The 26,430-nt window shown below is 34.1% G+C and overlaps 1 pseudogene; it reads right to left on the bottom strand.

Annotated features, from left to right (window-relative positions):
• Positions 1-3,714: 3,714 nt before the first annotated feature.
• On the bottom strand, positions 3,715-26,199 carry LOC141512168 (olfactory receptor 6C2-like; annotated as a pseudogene).
• Between the last annotated feature and the right edge of the window lie 231 nt (positions 26,200-26,430).

The following is a 26,430-nucleotide window of genomic DNA, read 5'->3' as shown; positions in this document are numbered from 1 at the left end:
CTGGCCTCAGACACTTAATGATTGCCTAATTGTGTGACTTTGGGCAAGTCAGTAAATCCCATTGTTTTAGATTAAAAAAAAAGAATGAAGGACAAACATGCACACAATAGATACAGTACTTGTACTCCTACATTTAATGACATGATCTTTTAAAGTCCAAGCCAAATTTCACTTTCTGAAGTCTTCTCTGATTAATTTTTCTCAGACATCCTTTCTTTTTGTTAACTCAGAAGGCTTTTACTTCACAAGAACTATAATATTCAGGGGAGTGTTTTATTTTTGGAATACTGTTTAGTAGATAACTCATACATTCTTTGAATTTCTATTTTTCCTCTTGTATCTAAGTTAAAATTTTTCCTTGATAATTTCTTGAAATTTGTTGTCAAGGCTCTTTATTTTTCATGGCTTTCAAGGAGTTCAACAATCCTTAAATTATCTCTTCTATTTTCCATATTAATTGTTTTTCCAATAAGATATTTGACACTTTCCATTTTTCCTTCTTTTGATTTTTTATTGCTTCTTGATGTCTTATTAAATAATTACATTTTATTAGTCAAAGTCTGGTTTATAATGTATTCTTTTCTTTAGTAAGTTTTTGTACCTCTTTCTCATTTGGCCAATTATACTTTTTTTTAAATATACTTTTTTACAAAATTCTTTTTTCCAATAAATTTTTGTGTTCTTTTGCCTTTGGGACAGTTCTGTTATTTTTAAGAGTTATTTTCTACAGGATGTTTGTGCTTCTTTTACCAAGCTCTTAATTCTCTTTTCATAATTTTCTTGAATAAATATAATTTTATCCCACTTTTTCATTAACAGTCATTTCTTCCTTTAACTCTTCAAAGAATTTTTTTGAATTTGAAACCATTTAGCATTTTTTGAGCCTTTGTTTGGGGTTGCTGTATTCTGTTGAATATAAAAATCTATGTTACCAGACAGCCTATAGGGGAGAAGGTTAACTGGGAGGTGTAAACACTGACAGCTGAAAGGTAGATCTAAAGAGGTAGTAGAAAGAAATGAAGTTGATCAGGGAGGAAAAAGGTGAAAGAGAGAGAAAAAACTGGAAGAAGAATAGAATAGAGGAAAATACACAGGTAGTAATCACAGTTGGAAATGTGAATGGGATCAATGCTCCCATAAAATGGATAAAAAACCAGGATCCTATATTTTTAGAATTATAAGAAACAATTGTGCTTCAACTAAAGCAAAAACAAAACAAAACAAAACAAAACAAAAACAAGGGTAGCAATCATCATCTCAGACAAAGTAAGAGCAAAAATAGACCTAATTAAAAGTGATAGGAAAAGAAACTGTATCTTGATAAAAGGTAACATAGTCAATGGAACAACATTATTAGAGGAAGAAATAATTCAATTATACACTAGTTGGAAAGCACTATTATCCACTCTCAGAATGTTATAAATCTAAAAATAAATAAGAAAGAAACTAAGGGGTTAAATAGAATATTAGGAAAGTTAGATAAAATAGACCATTGGAGAAAACTGAATAGGAACAGAAAGAAATATAATTTTTCTTAGCAACACAAAGAACATACATAAAATGAGTCACACAATAGGGGATAAAATCCTCAAAATCATATGAAAAAAGCAGAAAGGTCAAATGTATTTTTTAGATCATAATGCAAGAGGTATTAGATTAAAATTAGTTGGAAACTAGATAACCTCAAATCCTTGCAAAAAATAGCTAAAAACTTTCATTTCAGATAGCTGGAAAAAAAACCAAATAAATAATAAGAAAATAGATTCATTTAAGGGAGAAAGACTGTGCAGTAGGCTGAACCAGAGCCATGTTTGAGGCAGAAAAGCTCAATATGGCTCCCATAGCTATATTAAAATAATAATAAAAATGGACTTCTGTGGCTCTGAACAAACAGCAAAGACAAATCTGAGTTTCCAGGTATAGCACAAGTACACATAAATGATGCAAATGGACAAGGTCTTTTTCCCTTGGCTTGGAGTCTGTCTTTTGAAGATTTGGAGACTCATCTAGATTAGATGTCAGTGATTCAGCCAAGGAATTCTGGGGCTCAGAAAAGTCAATTTGTCAACAAGCATTTTTTGGGAGGCAATTGGTGTTAAGTGACTTATCTAGGGTCAGAAAGCTAGTAAGTGTTTGAGGTTCAGTTTGAATGTTCAAGCACTTATGAACATATCTTATGTGCCAAGCTCTGACTGAACTTTGTATTAGATGTACAAAGCAAAACAAGAGAAATTCCTCCCTCCTCAAAGAGTTCACACTGGGGAAGCAATTAACAACAGGGTACCTACAAGATAAATAGATATAAATATAATTGATATGTGAGAAATTGGAGATTACCTCAGAAGAAAAGCACCATTTTTAAAGGGGGGCATCACCATAGAAAGGTGAAGAGTTAGGTCTTGGGAGTTGGTTCTAGTTGCATTTATCATACCCTTGGACACAGTACAGACAAAACTGACTCCAGACTTGGAGTGCTATGGCCAGAGAAGGTGGGATTCTTGGCATCATTATGAAGGCAATTTCTTATCTTAAAGAATAAAGTCAATCTATATAGAAGTCAGAAGTAATCACTGAAGAATCACCCGGCACTTAAAGGTCAGAGCTGTCTTATTCCATTTCAACAAGGAATGGAGCAAATATGCTAGGGTAGAAAAAAAAGTTAGAAATCCAGTTTTTCACCCCATAAAAGGACTGGCAAAATCCACCTTATGTTACTTGATGAGACTGCAGAATGTCAAATCTGAGGCAACCCCAACTGAAAATTTCTAGATAAGTAAATCAAATTCCAGAAAGATTATAGGATAGTGAATTCAACACAGGAAAAGTATCTCATTTTTACAGAGGAGAAAATTGATACCCAGAGATTAAATAATTTGTCTAAGTTCACATAGGTTCAAAAAGTGGATTTGAACTCAAGTCCTTTAACTCCAAGCCTAAATTATTTCCAACACACTGTGTTAGCAGTGCAGGTTTAGGGTGGGGTGGGGAACAGCTTGTGGTAGGGAACAATGAATAGTGATAGTAAGAAATTTTAAAACAATCTATAAGTAAATATCACAGGAGAAGAAAGAGATCCTTTTTTTGGAAAGTAAATTCAAATGAGGAGTGGGTTATCCAGTTGAATGGGAAATATCATAGCTGTCAAATAATGACTGGACAAATTTGATATGTTCTTAATCATAGAATCTATTTGTATAGAAGGTATTTTGGTGCACAGTAATTTCCTATCCCTCAAGCATAACTCCCTCTGGAGAATAGAAACTCAGAAATCATGTAAGTAATCTTGTCAACAGGCTTAGTCATAAGTAAAAAAAAAGGGAAACAATCAGTAAATATTTAAGAATAAATGATTAAGAATTCTTCCAGTTTTGAGAGCTATTTGCCCCATTAGTTCCCTATATGTTTTCCACCAGAGACAAAAAATTGTCTCAACATATGGGTGTTCTAGACTTTATTTTTAAAGAAAATAACTATATAGATGAGTTGTGAATCAGGTGAGAACTTAACAAAACTCAGATGGGGGAAAGGAAAGACTTGATTCATGTGTGTTTCCTGATGCAAATGAAAATTTGATGGAATGATGATAAACTGACCAGATCAGAGGAGAGAACTAATAAGAAAAAAGTAAAAGGGGATATTATCCTGGGTGGAGAATTAAGGCTCAGACGTGTTTGGTTTATGATACATATCTGATATCACAAACACAGAATTTCTTTATACCTTTGTGACAGATATGATCCTTTTGACAAAGTCCTTAAAGGCTTGTATGACTTGTTTGTTTCTCAGTGTAAATAAAGGGATTCATCACAGGGGCAACTGAGGTCACAAGTACTAATACCACCTTGTCCAAAGTCAATTCTTCCTTCCTAGGTGGCTTGATGTAGATAAAGATGCAGGTGTAATAAATCATGGAGACCATAATCATGTGGGAAGATCAAGTGGAGAAAGTTTTTTTTCCTTTGCTGAGGAGAGGGGAATCTCCAAATAGTCCTGACAATGTAGGCATAAGATAAAACCAGTAAGATTAATGTGATGATGAGTAGTAGTACAGCAAAGATCACAATTACCTTTTTTAAGAAAGTTGTGTCAGAGCATGAGGTCTTCAGAACCAGGGATGCATTACAGTCAAATGGTCAATGATATTAGAACTACAAAATTCAAGCTGGAGGCCCAGGCTAAGTTTTGGAAGGATGAGCATCAATGCAGTCAGCCAATAACTCAGGATAAATTGGTAGCAGATTTTGCTGGTCATGATGGTTGTATAATGTAGGGACTTGCAGATGGCCACATAGTGGTCATAAGACATGGAAGATAAAAGGAAAAGGTTTGTTTCTCCAAGAAAAGTGACAAAAAATATTTGAATGGCACAAGCATTAAATGTCACTGCATTATACCCATTTGACATACTGTATAGATATCTAGGAATACAGGCACTTATGAATGAAACTTCTACAAAGGAAAAAAAAATTCAGAGCAAAAAAATACATAGGCTTTTTCAGGCAGGGATCGACCAAAATTAGGGCAATAATAATCAGGTTTCCAGGAACATTCAACAAATAGAAAGATAAAAACAAGACTCTGCACCTGTGGGTCATCTGTCAGTCCCCACAGGAGAAATAATGTTATACCTGAATGGTTTCGCAACCCTTGTTTCTGATATTTGATTGACCTGTGTGTAAAAGAGAAAGATTGGAAAGTAGCGAAATGAGTTAAAATGTGAATTAGATAGAGGAAGTCATCCGTGGTTTTCTTTTTGCTTTAACTCAGTAACCTTATATTAGGTAATTTCATTGACATTGCTAAATAATAGGTTAGGGGTTTGAACTTTGAAAACTATTTTTGCCACTGAAATATAATTTATTTTATTCTAAACCTCTGAAATTCATGTTTTTGTTTAAAAAATCATTTCAGAGTCACAATCCATGCACTAACCTGTGCATTTTTCTGACTTCATTTATCTCTAATATATGTTTAATAATTTTCCTTTTCATCACTTAAAAGTTACATGAAATCTCATCTTTAAGGAAAATTCACTGGGATATACAAACCATATGTGCTACCACCATTTCCTCAAATAGTCACCTAGGTGTCACCTAGGATTGACCCTAATCCCTTACCATATACATATTCTGAGGAGGACTGCCCTTCCAAATTCCCCTCTTTCTGAGAATATCATAAAGCTACCATTTTGGAAGGGACCTCAACTGACAATTAGTCTAATTCCATTAGTCCACAAGGCACTCTACTTAGACCTGGGGATACAGCAAGAGACAAAAGACAATATCTACCCTTGAGGAGCTCACAAACTAATAGAAAAATTGACCCTCTACCTGAAGGAAATCATAAGCATAACATATCATTAATCAATCACCCAGTCTTCCAAAGAGAGAGATGTCTTTGACTTGCATGGCAACCAATGTTACTTTGGGACAAACGTAATTGTTGGGAAGGTCTTATTTGTTTCTTTTTCCCCTTTCATCAACTCTAAATTTGTCCCTTTGAAAAAATTCCTACTTATTTCTATTGGTATTATCCTCTGCAGTCAAATGGAATGAAAGAACTCTTTGACTTGACAGCTTTTCAAATACTTGAAGATAACTATCCTGTTCTCTATGAGCCATTTCTTTTCCCAAGTTTTCTCTGCACCACTTAAGTATATTTAATTCTTTCAGCATCCTCTAGGACATAGACTCCATCCCCATCTTGATCTCAGTTGCCAATTTCATCAATTTTACCAATGTCTTTCTCCAATGGTGTCACCTAGGACTTACCATAACACTCCAGATGAGGTCTGGTGGGAGCAATGAACAAAGTAACCATCATCTCCCTATTCTTTGAACTTTTGAAGCCTTTCGTGGCTATCATTGCATCCTGCTGACTGATATTTAGTGTGCACTGTGTCATTACTCAACAAATCTTTTTTTCAAACATTCCATTTCTAGGCACAAATTGATCATTATCCTATCTAAGGAATATGAAGTCTTTGAAAGCAGTGCCTATTTCATTTTTATCTTTTTTATAACAATCACTTTAAAAATTCTTGACAGAAAATAAAAACTTAATAAATATTTGGGAATTAAATTTTATCCATCTCAGTTGATGAAATGGTCCTAGTGAATCTGTGACATAATAAAATATTCAATAATTTTCAGAGTCAAAGTTTTGAGAGCATAGGCATCTTACTAATGTGAGCTTTCCTTTTTCTCACATTCCTAAACTCTTTAAAGATAGTTATTTTTAAAAAGACAATTCTATTATATAATGAATTATATAATAAAAGTTTCCCACATCTCACTGAAAAGTATTTCAGTCTAATTTACCTCTACTCATTCTAACTTAGAGGCACCATGGTAGAGGGGAATGAACATGCTCTCTGAACTCAGATGATGTGGGTTCACATCATCACTCTGATGTTTATTACCTATGTGACTTTGTCAAGTCACTTGAACTACCTGGGACTCAGTTTTCTCATCTATAGAGTGAACAGTTTGGAATAGATAAACTCTGAAGTCCTAATTAGTTCTAGAACTATGAAACTTTGTACGAGGCTCACAGTTTTCATCCATCCATTTACATGTTCTACTCACAAATACTTCACTGAGACATAGACTTTTTAGTGTCAAACTGAGATGTACATAAAATTACAGGAACACCAAATATACACCATGTATAAAGCCAGACAGTTCAAACGACATTTCACTTTATCATATCTATTCCATTTTACCAAAGAGGTGAGGAGCAGGAAAGGAGAAGCAATCTAACTGTTCTCACAATGAAAGAAAGCAGGGACCCCTTTTCAGCTCCACATACATACAAACTTTTAGTGTTTCATCTAAAGTACTCTGACATTTTGGAAATATCTGTTCCCTCATTTTTAATTTCTCTTATTTATTTTGATTGGAAACCCTTTGTAATACATCATCATCATTCTTGAATGTCATTACTGGAATCAGAAGGACCTGAGTTCAAATCTAACTTCAGACACTTGACACTTACTAGATATGTGACTATGGGCAAGTCACTTAACCCTTATTGTCTCACATCCAAGACCATATCTAGTAATTCTGATTCATATCTCACCACAAGACCCAGATAGCTATGGAGGACAAAGTGAGGCTGACTTTGCACATACCCCCTCACTGAAAGCCAATTCATGTGCATTTTATGACATCACATTCCTTATATCTTGGACTTTTTTTGAGAATGAAGGACAAGCAACAATTTTCTATGTAATTCATAGTTTCATCCTCTATAAAATATTACCTAGAAGAGGAAGGAAAATCTGTCCTAAAATGGAGAGGGTAGTTGCCAAAAAAGAAAAAAATTTACATAGATGTCACTGTCCATCAAAATCCATGTTTCTCAATTCCACTGGACCCCAATGCAAGATGTATTAATTTTTCTTTCTGTTAAAATCTTACCAAATGTATCTCTTCCTAAAGGAAGCTGGACTCAGGTGGTAGCTAGATGAAAGATCAATCAATACCCATTTTAACAATTACAAAATCCCATGACAGTTTTAATGAATAAATCCACTAAAGGGGTAATGGAAGGACAGGCCATCCTAGGAAACTTTCTCTACTTAACAGGTGATGCACCATGGTGGTTTAGTGAAAGAGGTTTGATGCCATTTTTGTTTGATGACACTTCTGCTAAATCTGTATCTATGATTCTAAGGGAAAAAGAAAAGGAATCTAAGTCTAAGGAAGGAATTAGGCTCAGTTAAAGAGCTAAGATGACTAATTAATTATTTTTAGTAGATAATTAATTATTTTAGTAGATGCTTAAAAATTTCCCTTCTGCAGTCAATTTTCTTCCAAGCTACAAGGGATACGTTTTCTTAAAAGATCCCAATTAGCTATGGATTTTATTTAGTTGCTATGCAATATTTTCCACAATGATCCCTGAATGACATTTACTAATTATGGAGAATGGAGTTTGTTGTCTTATAACCAAGATAATTTATGTCCATTCCTTCTGTGTGTACAATTTAAAAAATACAGATATGTCTACTACTAGGCCTGGGACATAACAAGGGATATTGATTCAAATTGGCTAGGTTATGATTAGGGAAGAATATACCCCATGCCTTTCCACCTAAAGCCTTTTCACTACATGCTTATTTCCTTAAACAGCTCTCCTTGTTTTGTACATTAAGACATATCTTATTTACCTTCACACTATAGGGCTATATAAATAACACCATTCTCTTAGAGTCACTTTAAAAAGGAATTCCTCAATTAATTCATCCTTTTAGAACTTGACCCACAAAATAATTGTGAATTTTCCTGTGGAATAGTCATATTTGTAAATAAGAAGTCCCTATAGGCTATATAATTTTGAGTCTTACTTCATGTCCTTCACATAAAGGTTCTTGCAATAGACCTAATCACACCAAAATGCTGACCTCAGTCATCCCCCAAACTGCTCATCTTCTTCCATTTCATGTCCTACAGCAAATCTAGATCACACTGAAACTTGCTAGACATTCAGAACTGTGCCAGTAAGATATAGAGCACCTCCTTCAATCATTAACCTCTCCCTGGATATTTCAGCACTCAAGACATTATAATTATAAAATAGTCTTTAACTAGATTAGAATAATTAATAGGATATTCATTGTATCATCTAGTCCTAATCATGCTGCTGCAAAAATAGTACTATCAAAACCAATTTATTAAAAAATGACATGATAATAATAGATATGCTGAAGTACCCTCTAATATTTCTCCATTGTATTTAATTTCTGGTGTTTCTTTTAAAATTGATTTTATTTACTATGCTAACAAATGGACAATTAAGTTCTGTGATGGATAATATGTTTAAAAGAAACAAATTTTGGATTTTGTCAAAGATCTCCATCATCTATTCCAATCATGTGATTCATACATATAATATTACCCTACTTAAGTTTTATAGTCTTCTTATGAAGCAATACTTCATCCCTGGATCTGTCTATTTGATCATTATTCCTAATATTTCTAATATTTTACTGCAATTACTATTTGTTAGCATTTTATTTAAAACCTCTTTGTGTAGTTCCATCTTCCTTTCTTCTTATTGTTTTTCATACTATTTTATGATATTTTATCAAATTTAATGTGATAAAAGAGTTTGCCTGAAATTTGTGATCTCTTTTATTTAAAATTCACCTAAGTTCACTTGTCCACATTAACAGTAATATTGAGTGGAGATCAAATATGCTGAACTTAGTCCTCTTCACGACAAAAATGATTGAAGGCAATTCTAAAGGACTTGTGATGGAAAATATCATACTCATCCTGAGAAAGAAGTTTTTGCTCTTCCTTCTTCACATTTGATCTCTCTTTTATATTCCTCTTTGACTATTCCCTTACCTTAACCTTTTTTAAAAAACCTCTTTCTTACTCCTTCTTGGTCCTGTTTCCTATCATAAACCTTTTGTCATTAACCTATTTCTATATTTGAATAGAATATTTATATATCAGGAAAATGTCTGGTTTTGTAAGGGATGGGAAATGACAGAGTCTATTGGCATAATTGCACTTAATCTTGCTTCATCTGCTTTACATGAAAGTAGAATTTTAGTTTGTTTATTTTCCCCAACCTACTCCACTATTTTATCCTCTATGTAATATATAAATTAATCATATGATATTGATTTCTGTCCCCTTCCTCTTTTGATTTTTTTCCCATTGTGGTTCTATTCTCTCCCTTTTTATCCCTTCTTCCATGATCATCAAAACAGAAAAGATATATAAAACAAATGAATTCTTTAATAGTCTTTTAAAAATATTCATAGCAGCCCTCTTTGTGGCGGCAAAGAATTGAAAATGAAGTGAATGTCCTTCAATTCAGGAATGGCTTAAGAAACTGTGGTATATGTATGTGATGGAACACTATTGTTCTATTAGAAATCAGGAGGATTGGGAATTAAGGGAAGCCTGGAAGGATTTGTATGAACTTATGCTGAGCGAGATGAGAGAACCAGAAGAACATTGTACACCCTAACAGCAACATGGGAGTGATGGTCGACCTTAATGAAGTTGATCATTTCAACAGTGCAACAATCAGGCACAATTTTGGGGTATCTGTGATGGAAAATGTTATCTGTATCCAGAGAAACAATTGTGGAATTGAACAAAGAACAAAGGCTATTTTTATTAGCTTTATTGTAAAAAATGTTATCTTATTATGTAATTTTGCTCTCTCTTGTACTTTATGTTTCTTCCTTAAGGATATGATTTCTCTCTCATCACATTCAACTTAATGTATACCATGGAAACAATGTAAAGACTAGCAGATTGCCTTCTGTGGGGGGGTGGGGGCAAGAAGCAAGATTAGGGGGGGCATTTTAAAATTCAAAATAGATAATATCTTTCAAGAATTCTTTTTTAAAATTTTAATTATTTAATTTCATCCATTTGTACATGCATATTTCCAAGTTACTAAATTTCCCTCCACCTTCCCTTCCCAGCCTCCATCCCTCAGCAGGGAACACTCAGGTTAGCATTTTACATACATATTTTGTTAAATAAATTTACAAATTAGCAACTTTTGACATGAGAAATTAGGATTAAAGGAAAGAGATACATAAGAGATAATTATTATAAAATGATTATCAGATTCAGAAGGGTTGTTTTCTTTTCTGTGTGTTTCATTTTATTTTGATTTTCTTTCTCTGGTTGGGGATAATATAGTCCATAATATTCAAATACAGTTGTCTTAACTCTCTGGACTGTTGAGAGGAATTGTTTCCATCAAGGTTTTTCATCTCATAATGTTGATGTGAATATTGTTCTCTTGGCTCTATTCCCTTTGTCCAGCATTAGATCCTGTAAGATATTGCATGCTTCACTAGAGTCCAACCATTTATGATTTCTTATAGAACAATAATATTCCATAGTATTCATGTATCATAACTTATTTAGCCATTCCCCAATTGATGGGCATCCCCTCAATTTCCAGTTATTTTGCCACTACAAAAAGAACTGCTAAGAATATTTTGGAACATGGAGAAAGTCTTTTTTCTTTGATGAGTAGAGGGGAATCTCAGAATAATCCTGATTATACATATATAAGATAGAAATACCAACACTAAGGTAATGATAAGCAACAACATAGCACAGATTATAACTGTCCTTTCTGTGAAAGTTGTTTCAGAACATGAGATCTTCAGTAGTGAAAATGCATCACATAAAAAATTGTCAATAACATTGGAGTCACAGAATTCCAGTTCAAGAAAAAGACTAAGTGGTGGCAGTATGATTATAATCCCAGCCACCCAAGAACTCAGGAATTTATTAAAAACTTTGTTATTCATGATCGTTGTATAATGTGGGGGTTTACAGATTGCCACATGATGGTCATAGGACATGACAGACAAAAGAAAAAAAATTCCTTTGAAGCCAAAAAAGATAAAAAACACTTGAATGACACCTGCATTATAGGTTACAGTGTTGTCACCAGTCAACAAATTGTAGAGATATCTTGGAATACAGGAACTTTTAAATAATAATTCTACAAGGGAGAAGTTTCCAAGAAAAAATACAAGGGGTTTAAAGGTGGGGATCCACCAAGGTGAGAATGATGATAATAAAGGTGCCAGTCACACATGAAACAGAAAGGCAAAAAGAAATCCTTGCAACTGTGCATTATCTGTCATTCCTTGAAGAATGAATATTGTTATGCTTGTATGGTTTTGCATTCCACATTTCCAACTTTTGTAGTATCTATATATATAAAAGAGAAACTATTGTTCCTGAGATGGACCAAAGCAAAACCAACCAAAAAAGGGAATTTTGATAAAAAAAAACTTACCAAAGCATTCTTTTATTCTTGTTTTTTAATATAATTAGAAATACTACCAATATTTGGTTGATGTCATCCTATGTTAGTTGTATAAAGTTTATGTTAATTTTTGTCAACAAATTATACTACATATTTTGCCAATTCACTTACATGTTTTTCCAAAATCTATCTTATGAACTGGACAATCCATTTTACTGATCAGAGTCAGCTAAATCCACATTTGTTTTTTCCTTTATTATGGAATCTTTTGTAAAGACATTCACACCACACTTTCTATCACTAAAAGCTACTGATTTCTCTTTGATGATGTTTGATTGCTTCTGGATAATAAAAGACCCAGGGCTCAGAATCTCTGAGATAAAAACTGTCTAGACTTCATGATCAAGGAGACTATTATATCAGGTAAAAATTCTCTTTCAATCTCATCACTTCCAATGAACTCATCTCCAAGCATGGAAGGTCTGCTGATATAAATTCTACATGTCCTTTGGAGAATCAAATAATTTCCATGATAAAAAGTACCTCAATTGTAGCCTAGTCCAACCCTTAATTGAAGGATATACTTAGTATAACATAGTCAATGTCATCCATCATACAGCATCTGCTCAAAGACCTCATGGCTATCTATTTCAGAACACTGAGTTTTCACCTGCTCAGATTGTTACGATATTTTTTTACCTGGCACCAAGCATAAATTAGTCTTTTTTACAAATAGCAAGTAAATTCTATAGAGTCAAATGTAATAAAATTCATGGATTCTCCACTTAGCTGTTCCAAATACTTGATTTTATTATGTTCCTATTCCCCATTGAAATCTAGTCCTGAGTTTTTCCTTGTTTAGGAAAAGCTTCCTCACTTTCTTCAAACTCTCCTCTATCATAAAATCAATACCTTTCTCCATCCTGGTTATCTCCTCTCATCATGTTATCAATTCGAATTATGTCTCCCAGAATTCAAATCAAATCTACAAGAGATCTGATGAAGGGAACATGTATATTTCCCTATCCCTGGAAACACTGCTTTTCCGAAATCATGTCAGCTTTTGGACTGCCAAAGTATCCCATTGACTTATATAGAATTTATAGTGAACTTAAACTCCCTAAAACTTTTTTCCCTTTTTTTCAGACAAAATGTTAATAGTGGGGTGACTATGTAGCACAGCGGATAGAGCACTAGCTTTGGAGTCAGGAGTACTCGAGTTCAAATTCAGCCTCAGACACTTAATAATTACCTAGCTGTGTGGCCTTGGGCAAACCACTTAACCCCATTTGTCTTGCAAAAATGTTAATACCGACTATTTATTCTGAATATGAACATGATTTTTGAAATCAAGTAAAAACAATTTTCCCTGCTGAATATGTTTGCTCATTATATGTTTCCATCCTAACAATAAAAATGAAAAATTAATCATAGTAACATTAGTTAATAATTATTTTAGGTAATATTTAGCTATTAGTTAATTAGTTAAAATACATTTTAATAATCCGTTATATAATTTTCCTGGCAATTAGGTCAAACTCACTGGTCTATAGTTTCTTACTATTTACTTTTCTTTTTTATGAAAAAAATTGGGAAAAAATTGACTTTTAAAGTACTGTGGAATCATTCTCACTTTCCACAGCACTTCAAATGTAACATTTATAGCTCCCAAGTATTTCAGTATCCAGTCTACATGTAACTTGAATTCCTCAAAGGCCATTGAGTGAATTTTTGTCACTATTATGGTTGCAATTTCATTAACAAATCCCTTAATCCTTTTGGTTCAATCACTTCAAGGATAAATTCAATCTTTTTCTGAAAAGAAGAAAAAATATAAAATTTGAGCTGTTGCACTTTTCTTTATCAGTTATTCCCATCTTATGCACCTGAAGCAGTATTCTTCAACATGATTTCAGCCTTCTCATTATCCAATATTGGCAGCAACTACAACAATAACAACAAAAGCGAGTTCTTCTCACTTCGTTCCTAATTCCTACATCCAAAGTACTGCACTGAAGTAGCTTATCTCCAAGTTTATAAGTATCCTCCTAAGAGTAAATCCTTTGACTTTTACTTAATTTTTTATCTTTCTTAGTCTGCCTAAACAGTTTGATCACCATCTCATTCTGAAAACTTTCTGTTTTCTTCGATTATATTTGTTGTTACTATTTTTAGTCATTTTTTGGTCATGCCCAAATATTTGTGACCCTATTTGGAACTTTCATAGAAGCATCACTGGAGTGTTTTTTTCATTTATTTCTCCAGCTAATTCCATAGATGAAGGAATGAGGTAAACAGGATAAAAGACTTGAACAGAATCATACAGCTAGTAGAATTAGTCACAAGATTGATGAGATTTACTAACTCAAGACGTGGAATTCTACCCACTGAAACATCCATCTACCTTTGGGGTTAGTAACACTGATCTTGTTCTACTTTTATATCTATTAATATATCAGATTCCTTTGCTGGATTATCTTCCTAATAGAATATTCCCCCAAGGTATTACAATGAGCCCTCCTCTCTTCTATTTTTCTGCTTCTCTACTATGATCTCTTAGACTCCATAGATGTAGGTAGATAGAAAGGTAGATAAATACCTACATAGACATAGAGGGTTATTTTGTGAGTGTATGTTTATTTACATATATATATATATATATTTATACACACATATGCATATTGTTTCGTGTACATATACTTATATGAGTCAATGCATGTTTTATTTGCCACTAATTTTCCTCCTGAAATCCAGTATCTTTCTTCCATCTGACAGTTGTTCATCTTCACTTGATAATTTTATCAGTTTTCCCTTCTCAGTATTCTCAAAGCAGAACTCATTTTCCTCTGCATCCATCCCTTCTTCAAACTCCTCTTCTTATATAGAGTGCCACCCCATCTTTCTTCTCTCTGAGGAAATACTTTGGATTCATAAATCAAATTTCTCTCCTACTTGTTTTAAACATATTCTATTAGTAGTAAAATCTTATCAATCTTCTTTCTCTCCCATGCATCCCCCTTTCCTGGAATCACACAATTGCCACCCTAGTTCAATCCACTATCAATCCTCTCCTAAATTATTATAGGTAATGATTAATTTGTCTCTCTGAAGCTATTGCTTTCCCTTTCGGATCTAAACTACAAAGATCTACTAAAATAGATATTTCGCAAAGATCTTCAATTGTTTTCCATTGCCATTTAGGGAAAACAGAATATTCTGGTTGACATTGGACATCCATCAAATATGACTCTCCATCTTTCATTACCCTCTAATATATTTATTTTCTTCATGCATTCTCTGGACAATCAGGTCTCACATGAGTTTCTTAAATACAAAATTCCATTTCCAGACTCATTTTCTCTCCTATCCCACCCAAGGAATATGAGGTTCTTGGAGGCAAGATATTTTTCACTTTTATCTTTATGCTCCCATTACCTTTCTGTTAAAAAATATTTATTTAAGGCAATAGGTTTAAGTGACTTTCCCAAGGGCCACATAGCTAAGCAATTATTAAGTGTCTTGAGGTCAGATTTGAACTCAGGTGCTCCTGACTCCAGTGCTGGTGCTCTATCCACTGTGCCACCTAGTTGTTCCACCCCTTTTAGAAATTTTATTTTCTCCCATTACCTTTCACAGTACCTGACATATAATAGGTAACTAAAAATTTCATGAGCATATTGAACCCATCCCATCCCACAAAGTACTGAAAATGTTTTATAGGGATATGTGCTATGATCAAACTCTACAATAATCTCTGGACTCAAAGTCTTACTAGAACACTGACTTCCACTAACCTGAGCAATCCCTTTTTCCACATTTCCAAATTCTTCAGGGATACTCAGACAAACAGGATAAAAATAACTCAAGAAATGTAAACATAGGAAAAGCTCCCTTCCCACTTCTGGCCAAGATGGCAGAGAGAAGACAGGCACTGTGATAAGTGCTCCTCTTTCCCTTCAAAAACAACATGAAAGAAATCTCTTAACATAAATTGGATCAATGAAACCCAGAAATAGAAGCTAGGAGAAGAACACCTACTAAGAAGGTCTGTCTCAGGGTACTGTGGGTTAACTGGGAGACAAGAGCAGAGGATAAGGGTGGGGACAGAAGCTGGGGGAAACTAGAGGTCCAGCCTCAGTCATAGAGATTTCCATGAGTGGCGAGTGTTAGATCCAACTTTAACTGTAGAGCCTTTGACCCAGGAGAGATGAGCTACAGCAGGGTGAGTTCCAGCACAGAGTCTAAGAGCATGATTGGAGAACAACTAGGTGGGCTAGAGACCTGAGCTCCATATTTTCAGCAGAGCCCTTTGTACAGAACAAGCAATAAACAACCCACTAACCCCCTCAGGGCAACAGAGTTCACTCAAAGGAAAGAGATTAAATCCCTCCCCCAGGTCCCAGCCAGTGTTCAAGTTCAACACAGACACTGCTTCTGGGGACCTCAAACACTCGAGAGAAAGCAACCAGAGCCACCTACTAGCTAGTCCTTGGAATTACTAAGCCAAATGAACAAAGCCCCTAGGATCTTCAAAAGCAAACCTCTGAGAGCCAGCTCACCTCCCCCAATACAAGATCCTAGAAAGATGAAAAAAGGCCAGAAGGGGGGGCAATGGAAAAATATTTAGAAGTAACAGATTCTAACCCAGGGAGATCTAGAACTGCTGAGGAGAATATGAATTGATCTCCAGCCCAGAAAGACTTCCTTGAAGGAATCAGGAAGGAGTTTAAAAATCAACTGAAAAAAGTTGGGAAAAGAAACTCAAGAGAAAATTAACATCTCAAAACAAGAAAAAAATCCTTGGAAAATGCAATTGGAAAAATACAAAATGAGAATAACTCTCTTAGATCTTCAATTGGGGAAATGCAGAAAGGATTCTCTCAAAACTTCACTTGGGCAAATGGAAAACTCCTTCAAAAATAGAATTGAACAACTGGAAAAGGAGGAATAAAAAATAAATGACAAAAAGTCTTTAAAAATAGAATTGGTGGAACTTAATGATTTCATGAGGTAAAAAGATTATGTTAAACATAACCAAAAGAACGAAAAAAATAGAAGAAAATGTAAAATACCTCATCAGCAACCTCAAGAACAGATCAAGACAGAAAATCTTGAGAATTATAGGTTCTTCCTGAGAATATTGAAGAGGGGGGAAAAAAGCCTATACTTAATATTACAGGATTTATTGCTGGAAAATTGCCCTGATATCATGGAAGCAGAGGGTAAAATAGTTATTGAAAGAATACATAAATCCCATCCAGAAGGAGATACTAAAAGAAAAACACCAATTAATGTTGTGACCAAATTCCAGAATTATCAGATAAAAGAAAAAATACTGCAAGCAGTCAGAAAGAAAAAATATAAATACCAAGGAGCCATAGTAAGGATTACAAAGGACCTGGCCACATCAACATTAAGGGATCGAAGGGCCTGGAATGAGATATTCTGAAGAGCAAAAGGGTTTAGAATGCAGTCAAGAATCTTCTACCTGGCAAAGCTGAGTCTTCTCTTCCTGGGGAAAAAATGGACATTTAATGAAATGGAAGACTTACAAGATTTCCTGATGAAAAGAACAGAGGTAAATAGAAAATTTGGGTATCAAACATGAGGTTCAAGAGACACATGAGAAGGTAAAAGAAACAAAAACAAAACCCCAAAAACCCTGTTATCCAATAAGATGGAACTGCTATATGCCCACTTGGAAGAAAGGGTCTCATAACTCTTGAGAACTGTAACTATCTTAGAGAGAATATATATAGCCAGAAGTGATGTACTCTCATAACTTTTCTGTGACTCTGATAGAATAATTCTAAAAAATACCTCCTTAAAAAAGGTTGATAGTAAAGAGAAGGAAGGATGGAGGGAGACTGAATGGGGTAAATCTCATTACATCAAGTGGTACAAAAGACCTGTTTTAATTGAGGGGAAGAAAGAAGGAGGTGAGAACCACCTGAATCTTCATCTCATCAGACTTGGCTTAGTTAAGTTAAGAAACTTATCTAACATTTTAAGCATTAAAAAGTGAAAAGGGGAGGAGGGTACGGATAGGGGGAGAAAAGGGAGGAACTAACAGAAAAAGGGGATGAAGGGGAAAAGGGAAAGGGGAAAGAAAGGGGAGGAGTGCCCTGGGTTGATATAACAGGGCAAACACACTAAAGGTGTTAGTATTCAGAAACAAAACACTGAAGAATGTGGATAAAGGGAAAAAAGGGGAAAAAATACAAACAGAAGGGAGATAACATGGAGGGCAATAAAGAGTTAACAATTATTACTTTGAATGTGAATGGGATGAACTCTCCCTTAAAACTCTACTAGTGGGAGACCTCAACTTCCTTCTCTCAGATTTAGATAAATCAAATCATCAAATAAACAAGAAGGAAGTTAAGGAGGTAAATAGATTGTGAGAAAACCTACATATGATAGAACTATTGAGGAAACTGAATGGGGATAGAAAGGAATATACTTTATTTTCCTGAAGTACATAGCACTTACACAAAAAGTGACCATGTACTGGGACATAAAAATCAAGTGATCTTTTGCAGAAAGGCAGAAATAGTGAATATATCTTTCTCAGATCATAATGCAATAAAAGCATATGCAATACTGGGCAAGGGAGATATAGACCCAGAACCAATTGGAAGCTAAATAAACTCATTTTACAGAATGAGAGGATCAAGCAACACATTATACAAATAATTAATTATTTCATCCTAGAGAATGATAATAATGAAACAACATACCAAAACCTATGGGATATAATCAAGGCAGCTGTCAGGGTATATATCTTTAAATGCTTAAATGAATAAATTAGACAAAGTAGAAATCGATCAACTAAATATGCAACTAAAAATTAGAAAAAGAAAAAATTTAAAAAATCAGTTAAATATCAAAGTAGAAATTCTAAAAATTAAAAGAGAAATGAATAAAATCAAAAGCAAGATAACTATTGAACTAATGAATAAAACCAAGAGCTGGTTTTATGAAAAAAGCCAATAAAACTGATAAACCTTTGTTCAATTTGATTTTAAAAAAAGAAAGAAGAAAACAGAATTGCTAGCATCATAGATGATAAAGGTGAACTCACCACCAATGAGGAGGAAATTAAAGTATTAATTCAGTATTATTGCCTAACTGTATGGCAATAAACTTGATAATCTAAGTGAAATCGAAGAATATTTACAAAAATATAACTTGCCCAAATGAAATTAAGAGGAAATTAAAAACCTAAATAACCCTATCTCAGAAAAAAAGAAATTCAACAAGCCATTATTGAACTCCCCAAGAAAAAATCTCCATGTCCAGATGAATGTTCAAGTAAATTCTATCAAACATTTACAGAACAAATGCTTCCAATTTTATATAAACTCTTTTGAAAAATAGGTGAAGATGGAACTCTGCCTAACTCTTTCTATGACACCAATATAGTGCTGATACCTAAACCAGGAAGAGTTAAAACAGAGATAGAAAATTATAGAACTATTTCCCTGGTGAATTTAGATGCAAAAATCTTAAATAAAATCTTAGCAAAACAACTACAACAAGTTATGATCAAGTAGGTTTTATTCTGGAAATGCAGGGTTGGTTCAATATTAGGAAATTTGTTAGCATAATTAATTACATTGTTAACATACCTCTTAGAAATCATTTGATCATATCAATAGATGCTGAAAAAGTTTTTGACAAAATACAGCACCCATTCCTAATAAAAAAAACACTAGAGAGAGAGTGTAGGAATAAATGGTTTGTTCCTTAGAATAATAAGCAGTATCTATCTGAAACCATCAACAAGCATTATATGCAACAGGGATAGGCTTGAGACATTCCCAGTAAGATCAAAGGTGAAACAATGATGACCATTATCACTACTATTCAGTATTGTTTTAGAAATGCTTAGCTTCAGCAATAAGAGAAGAAAAAAAAGAAATTGAAGGAATTAGAATGGGGAAGAAGGAGACAAATTCTCTTTGCAGCTCACATGATGGTATACCTAGAGAATTTCAAAAAGTTGTCTAAAAAACTGCCAGAAAAAATTAGCAACTTTAGCAAAGTAGCAGGATATAAAATAAACCCTCATAAATCCTCACAATTTCTATAAATTATGAGCTAGATGGAGCAGAAAGATTTAGAAAGAGAAATCCCATTCAAAGTAAGTACAGACAATATAAAATATCCGGGAGTCTACCTGTCAAGGTAGACTCAGAAAGTTTTTAAAAACTATTACAAAATAATTCTCACACAAATAAAATCAGATTTAAATACCTGGGAAAACATGAACTGATCATGGATAGGTTGAGCTAATATGATAAAAATGTCAGTTCCACCAAAACTAAAATATTTGCTTGGTGCCCTAACAATCAAAATTCCAAAAAATTACTTTATTGAGTTAGAAAAAGTTCTGAGTAAATTTATATGGAAAAATAAAAAGTCAAGAATTTCCAGGAATTCAATGAAAAAAGTGCAAAAGAAGGTGGCTTAGTTTTACCAGATCTAAAAATCATATTATGAAACATCAGTCATAAAAACTGTTTGGTATTGGCAAAGAAATACACTTGTGGACCAGTGGACTAGACTAAGTTCAATGGCAGGAAATGTTGATAGTAATCTGCTATTTGATAAACCCAAAGAGTCCAGCTACTGGGATAAAAACTCTCTCTTTGATAAAAACTGTTGGAAAAATTGGAAGTAAGTATGGAAGAAGCTTAGACCAACACCTCATACCCCATATATCAAGATAAGATCCAAATTGGTACAGGATCTAGACATAAAAAACATTATTATAAGCAAACTAGAAGATCAAGGAGTAGTTTACCTGTCAGATCTTTGGTAAGGGAAGCAATTTAGGACCAAGGAAGAGATGGAGAACGTCACTAAAAACAAACTAGATAATTTTGATTACATCAAATCAAAAAGTTTTTGCACAGATAAAATCACTATAACCAAGATCAAAAGAAATGTAGTAAATTGGGAACCAATTTTTATGACTAGTGTTTCTGACAAAGGACTCATCTCTAAAATATACAGAGAACTGAGTTAATTTTTTTAAAAAAACAAGCCATTCCTGGATTGAACAAATGATCAAAGAGAATGCAAAGGAAAATTACAGGGCGGCTAGGTGGCGTAGTGGATAAAGCACTGGCCTTGGAGTCAGGAGTACCTGGGTTCAAATCTGGTCTCAGACACTTAATAATTACCTAGCTGTGTGGCCTTGGGCAAGCCACTTAACCCCATTTGCCTTGCAAAAACCTAAAAAAAAAGGAAAATTACAAATGAGGAAATCAAAGCAATCTATAGTCATATGAAAAATTGCTCTAAATCACTAATTATTAGAGAAATGAAAATTCAAACATCTCTGGTACCACCTCACACCTCTAAGACTGGCCAATATGATCAGAAAGGACAATGATCAATGTTGGAAGGAATGTGGGAAATCTGGGACACTAATACATTGTTGGTGGAGTTGTGAACTCACCCAATCTTTTTGGAAAGCAATTTCAATTTATGCCCCAAAGACAACAAAAACGTGCATACCCTTTGATTCAGTAATATCACTACTGGGTCTATACCCTGAAGAGATTATGAAAATGGGTAAAAACATCACCTGTACAAAAATGTTCATAGCAGCTCTGTTTGTGATAACAAAGAAATGGAAACTGAGGGAATGCCCATCAACCTGGAAATGTCTTAATAAACTGTGCTATATGTATGTGTTGGAACACTATTGTTCTATTAGAAAACAGGAGTGATGGGAATTCAGGGAAGTCTGGAAGGATTTGTGTGAAATGATGCTGAGTGAGATGAGCAGAACCAGAAGACCATTGTACATACTAACAGCAACAGGGGAGTCATCATCAAACTTAATGAACTTGCTCATACCAATAGGGCAGCAATCAGGCACAATTTTAGGATATTTGTGATGGAGAATGACATCTGTAAGCTGAGAAAAAATTGTGGAGTTTGAAATATTTTCAGGAAGATTTAAACAGAAGTAGAATAGAACACATCTTGCATTGAAGTCCAGTGAAAGTGGGAAGCATGGAGTATAGTGTGGAATGAGGTCCCAATTGTGGAGTTTGAACAAAGACCAAAGACATTCTACGTACCTTCTATATGATGATGATTTATTACAGCCCCACTTTCCATTTTAGGATATATTTACCTTCTTCTTCTAAGGAATGTTTTAGAGATCAGGAGACTTGGGGGATACCAAAGTATGACAACTGAAAAGTTAGTATGATCTTCAAGAATGAAATAAACAAGAGCTTCCAATCCACATAAATGTCATATGGAAGAAAATTAATTAATAAGCATTTATTAAATTTCTACAATGTGCCAAGCAGTTTAATTGAGATAAAATAAAGTGAGAGAAAATGTATGTCACAAAAAATGATTAATATAGATGAAGTTAAGTTTTGTGTGTGTGTGTGTGTGTGAGTGTGTGTGTGTGTGTGTGTGTGTGTGTGTGTGTGTATCTGAAATGGAGTCCCTGTTATCTTGAATTGGAGGAAACAGTTAAATTGCTAGCCCTTTCCTGCTAGTCACCACTATTCCACTGATAAGACAGAATACATATGACAAAATTAATCATTTGGTGGTTCTATGCTTGCATCACCTAGGTCATGAATTAAGTATCATGGACTTAGTTTGACATTGTCTTTGCTTTAGTGGATAGATTATGTGAAAGAAGAGAAGGTTGGAACTGTGGTCCCAGAAAATCTTTTTTTCAATTGAATAATAGATCTAGAACTGGTTAGTACTTCACAGTTCATCTAGTCCAACCTGTTATCTTTACTGATGAGGAAACAGAGACCCAGGTAGCACTTGTGACTTCCCAAGATGGCAGAGGTCATAAGCATCAAAGTCAGTATGTGGCCCAATTTTCTCTGAGTTCAAAGATAGTGCTGATTCTCTTTTACCATGCTCCTTATCAAATAGAGTGAGCAGAAATAAATTTACAAAAGGGGATAAGGGAAGTATAAGCATTCCCAGGAATCTCTCTCTACTTGCAGGTAACACTCTATGATGGTTTATTGAAAGAAGTTTGATGCCATTTTTTGGTTGATGCCATCTCTGCTAAATCTGTTTGTATGATGCTATTGTCAAAGAATTGGCAATCCAACACTTAGGAATGACTTAGATACAGCTGTAGAATTATAATCACTAATTCATTATTTTTAGAAGATACTTAAATTTTTTCGCATCTGCAGTCAGTTTTCCTCCATGTTTCAAGGGAATATTTCCTTAGGAGACCTCAATTAGCTATGAATTTTACTTAGATGTTGTATAATATTACCACAAAGATCCCTGCATATCATTTCCTGAAACTGGAAAGCTAAGACGATTTTGACAATTCTTGTTCTTTTTATAGTTAACAAAATGTAACTATGTCCATTACTAGTCCTGGGACAAAGCAAAGGAAAATGATTGAATTGACTGAACTATCATTAGAGGAGAAGTAATATTTGCTCATGAGCTCTAGAAAAAGATAATACAGGGATTGACTATCTAAGAACTGCAGCATAGAAAGAAGATAATTTCTAGGACCATCTCCCTGACATTTCTATAAGTCCCATCCTTATTCACTTAATAGTTGCTACAAACTTGTTTTCCAATCCAGTGCTCTCTGCACTAATCATTAAAGGTTATCTTTTATTAACACTCCCCCTCTTCCTTTAGGGTTGTATAAATAGCCTCATTCCCTCAGAGTTCCTCAAAAGAGGAGTCCCTTAACTAATTCACCCTTTTAAGCTTGGAGATGGTCTCACAATTCCACTCTCATCAAGGTATAGAAGTCAAAGGACATGTGGTACAGAAGAAAAGGATGATATTAATTCTTACTTGATTTCCCCTTGGGAACAATCATAATAATGATTAGACTTTTTTGAAAGAGATTTTCTGGGCTCTCTTTATTATCAAAATAGTAATATATATATTCCATTCCCATAGTTATATGAATGGAAACAAATTCTTCTCATACTTATATTTCTAAAAATGCTTCATATATTGCTGGGCAGTTTGATTCTAAATGTCATTCATGAGCAATGGAAGGCGAAGTCCTGGAGGACAGGATGTATGATTTTACCTTTTTTTTTCCATCTCGATTGCTTTGTATATTCAATACAATATAATAAGCACTTAATAAATGTTTGTTTTGATCCAAGTGTGACTCAATGCTGAGCAGGAATATGTTAAGGCAGAAGTACGTATGGTAGTCTGGACAAACTTTTATTCCAAAGAAGGTCTGGGAATAGATACTTCTTTGTTTCCATATTTTAGAAGGTCTGAGATTCCTGTCTTAGCCCTTTTACCCTTCAGTAATTACCTGTAAATTGACTTTTGATCTGAACACTTTAATAAAGTACGAAATACTTACATGAAATAAATGTAACTTAAGGGAACAAAGGGATCGTTGTAAGAGAGGTACCTGAAGTTCTGTACCTGTCTGTATTTTAGAAAGTATCACTTGCTTGTGTAAAGAGACTAGACTGCCTCCAAACTGTATTGAAAGACAAGTAAAATGTGTTTTATTTGTTGAATCTATTGTGAATACATGGGGATCAACTGGGGGTACAAACAAATGGGACCCTCAAGGACAAAGTTCTACAGTCACTAATGAATGGTCTATATGATTAATTTGGGCAAAAATTTTCATCAGGTAGCTGTGAAGCCAGTGCCCACAGAGACTGGGGGACAAACCAATAGCAAACTGCACCAACAGCAGTAAGAGTATTTATTGATTAGTATCTGCTTTATCTAAAGAGTTGTGCACCAAAGTGCCCTGGAGTAGTTGATGTGGTTTCCTTGGAACATAAATAATTGACAGCAGAACAAGTAATCTAATCATCCTATGTTCTATGAGATCTGGAAGATTTCTTCTCCCTACTTCTTTCATAGTCATTTCCCTCATGTCATTTTATGTCCTTTTAGGCTCTCATGCCAGTAAGGACAAGGTTGTTGTTTTTAATTTTTTTTTTCTTCACAGAGTTCCTGATCAGTTGCTACTCAAGTTGATCAGGTAGTAGAAAATACTAGCGAATTAACTTTCACTCCTAACTTCATGTCTTTCATATGTAGGCTCTTGTCAAAGGACCAATCACATTCAAATGCCAAACTCAGTGTTCCCTCAAACTACTCATCTGTTTTCTTCTCTTGCCCTAAGACAAATCTACACCACTTCTCAGAGTCTACTGGGCAACCAGAAATAAGCCAATAAGAAATGTAGTATCTCCTTTTTCACTATTTTTTTCCTGTATATTGCAACACTATGGACTTTTCAAAATATTTTAAGGGAAATTTTTAAAGACTGAAATAATTGGAAAAATATTCATTGTATATGTTGAGCTGGATCATACCAAAGTTTTTAAAAAAAAGTCAGTGTTATCAAAATCAGTTTATTAAAATTGGTCCTGATAGTATACAATCTCATTTCAACACTGATCACATTGAAAGGACCTCTAACTTTTCTCCATTTCATTAAATGTCTGAGGTTTTAAAATATATATATATATATATATATATATATATATATATATATATATATATATATATATATATTTGCTCCTATATTTTCTTTTTCAAAAGCTTTACTCTGTGCTGACCTTTTCATCAGAAATGCTTCAAAATTCTATTCTTCACTAAATTTTCCAGAAAGATTTTATTTAGATATGTCATTCTTGGTTCTAAATCTTTCTCTTCTGCCTTTAGAATATGTGTCCAATATTTTAGCTCTTCTGGACTGCATTACCCAACAAAAAGGTACTTTCTAAGGATCACATATAAATTTAATATTTATTTATAATTACAATGAAACCCATATTACCATTGAGAATAATAGTAAAATGTAATAATGTTACATAAATGGACTTTGTGGGTTTTATTCAGTCTGAATCCTGTCTTAGAATATCATATTCCAAGGAATAGATACAAGATGGTGGAATAAAGACATAGACTTGCCCCAAATGTTCCCAAACTCTTCCAAATACCTTTAGTTACATTTATTTATTTAAACAAATATTTAAATACATAAACTAGTTCTAGAGCAGCAGATGTCACCCAAAGACAAAATGAAATAATTTTCTAGTCCTTAGACAACCTGGAAGGTACACAGAAAAGTGAGAAATATCAGGGGAGAGAGGAGCACAGTTCACTTTAGACCTTTCAGCACAGTCATGGCACTACCATCAAATGGCCCCAATAAAGCAGGAGCAGGACTTGGGACACTAAATCAATGGCAACAGTAATCATTTCTAGACTTCTCAATCCATAACCACCAAAGGCAACTTATAAGGTCAACAGGAACTGCCTGTCTCACTTGCTTGAGAGTGGAACACTGTTTGACACAGACCACACCAGCACAGAAGGGACAACAGAGATTGATCTGGCAAACCAGGAATAGTCCTGAGGTGACTGAACAAGCAGCAGCAGCAACTTCATCCAAACTCTCTGCTCATAGACAGTAAGAAAACCAAATATCTAGTCAGAAGAAGATTATCAGGGTGTCTTTGTTAGTACTTAGACAAGATTCTTTTGTTTTGTCCATACTTGGATCCTGGTTATAGTCCTGGGGCAAGTCTCAGGGAAAGAAAGAGCATGAACATATCCCATTTTGTGACTGCAGGAAAGAGGGGACCCTTCTCAAAGTTTCAGTGCAGAAAAGAGTCCTTG

The sequence above is a fragment of the Macrotis lagotis genome, chromosome 2 (genome assembly GCF_037893015.1).
Source record: "Macrotis lagotis isolate mMagLag1 chromosome 2, bilby.v1.9.chrom.fasta, whole genome shotgun sequence".
Taxonomy (NCBI): Eukaryota; Metazoa; Chordata; class Mammalia; order Peramelemorphia; family Peramelidae; genus Macrotis; species Macrotis lagotis.
The sequence above is the reverse complement of the archived record's forward strand: the minus strand, read 5'-3'. Positions and strand labels throughout refer to the sequence as shown.